Consider the following 2,263-nt stretch of genomic DNA (forward strand, 5'->3'; position numbering starts at 1 on the left):
GGTGGTCTAGTTTCATTTTTTTGCAGGTAGCTGTCCAATTTTTCCAACACCATTTGATAAAGAGGCTATCTTTACTTCATTGTATTTCCTTACCTCCTTTGTCAAATATCAGTTGTCCATAAAGCTGTGGGTTTATTTCTGGGTTCTCTGTTCTGTTCCATTGATCTATATGCCTGTTCTTATGCCAGTACCAGGCTGTTTTGAGTACAATGGCCTTGTAGTATAACTTGATATCAGGAAGTGGGATACCTCCCACTTTATTCTTAATTTTTAAGATTGCTGAGGCTATTCGTGTTCTTCTTTGGTTCCATATATATTTTTGGAATATGTGATCTATATCTTTAAAGTATGTCATTGGTATTTTAATAGGTATTGCATTGAATTTATAGATTGCTTTCGGTAATATAGACATTTTAATGATGTTTATTCTTCCTAACCATGAGCACGATATATGCTTCTGCTTGTTTGTATCTTTCTTGATTTCTTTTATCAATGCTTTATAATTTTCCGAGTACAAGTCTTTAGTCTCCTTGGATAAATTTACTCCTAGGTACTTTAATTTTTTTGGTTGTAATAGTGAAGGAGATTGTTTCCTTAATTTCTCTTTCTGACTGTTCATTGTTGGCATATAAAAATGCCCCTGATTTCTGAGTATTAATTTTATATCCTGCCACTTTGCTGAATTCATTTATCAGGTCCAGTAGTTTTTTGACTGAGACTTTAGGGTTTTCTATATACAATATCATATCATCTGCAAATAATGATAGTTTTACTTCTTCTTTTCCAACTTGAATGCCTTTTATTTCTTCTTCTTGTCTGATTGCTGTGGCTAGGACTTCCAGGACTATGTTGAATAAGGGTAGTGAAAGGGGGCACTCCTGCTTTGTTCCTGATCTTAAGGATATTGCTTTTAAATTTTACCCATTGAGTATGATGTTGGCTGTGGGTTTGTCATAGATGGCTTTTATCATGTTGAGGTATGTTCCCTGTATTCCCACTTTGCTGAGAGTATTGATCATAAATGGGTGCTGGATTTTATCAAATGCTTTTTCTGCATCTATTGAAATAATCATGTGGTTTTTCTCCTTCTATTTGTTTATGTGATGAATCACATTGATTGATTTACAAATATTTTACCAGCCTTGCCTCCCCAGAATAAATCCCACTTGATCATGGTGTATGATTTTTTCCATATATTGTTGGATCTGGTTTGCTAATATTTTGTTGAGGATTTTAGCATCTATATTCATCAGAGATATTGGCCTATAATTTTCTTACTTTGTGTTGTCTTTGCCTGATTTTGGAATCAGAATCATGCTCGCCTCATGAAAGGAGCTTGGAAGTCTTTCTTCCTCTTAAATTTTTTGAAATTTTTTGAGAAGGATAGGAGTTAGCTCTTCTTTGAATATTTGGTAGAATTCAGTTGTGAAGCCATGAGGCTCTGGACTTCTCCTCATTGGGAGTTTTTTGATAACTGTTTCAATCTCATTTGGTGTAATCAGTCTGTTTAGGTTTTCTCATTCTTCCAGATTGATTTTTGGAAGATTGTATGTTTCAAGGAATTTGTCCATTTCATCTAGATTGTCTAGTTTTTTGGTATACAGATCTTTACAGTATTTTCTTATAATATTTTGTATTTCTGTTGTGTCAGTTGTTATTTTTCCACTCTCACTTCTAATTTTATTTATTAGAGTCCTCTCTCTCTCTTTTTTATTTTTTTTTTATTTTTATTTTTTGGTGAGTCTAGTTAAAGGCTCATAGATCTTGTTTACCTTTCAGAGAACCAGCTCCTAGTTTCATTGATCCTCTGTATTATTTTTTTTAGCCTCTATGTCATTTATTTCTGCTCTGATGTTTATTATTTCCTTCCTTCTACTACATTTGGGCTTTACTTGCTGTTCTTTTTTTAGTTCTTTTAGATGCAGGGTTAAGTTTTTTATTTGTGCTTTTTCTAGTTTCTTAAGGTGTGCCTGTAGTGTTATGAACTTCCCTTTCAATACTGCTTTTGCTGTGTCCCATAAATTTTGAGTTGTGGTATGCTCATTGTCATTCGTTTCTAGAAATTTTTTTATTTCTTCTTTGATCTCATTCTTAATCCATTCGTTATTTAACAACCTGCTATTTAGTTTCCATGTTTTTAGAATTTTCAAGATTTTCTGTTGTGATTGATTTCTAGTTTCATACCATTGTGATCAGAGAAAGTGCTTGATATGATTTCAATCTTCTAAAATTTGTTGAGACCACTTTTGTGCCCTAACATGTG

The sequence above is a fragment of the Saccopteryx leptura genome, chromosome 2, assembly GCF_036850995.1.
Source record: "Saccopteryx leptura isolate mSacLep1 chromosome 2, mSacLep1_pri_phased_curated, whole genome shotgun sequence".
NCBI classification, from domain to species: domain Eukaryota; kingdom Metazoa; phylum Chordata; class Mammalia; order Chiroptera; family Emballonuridae; genus Saccopteryx; species Saccopteryx leptura.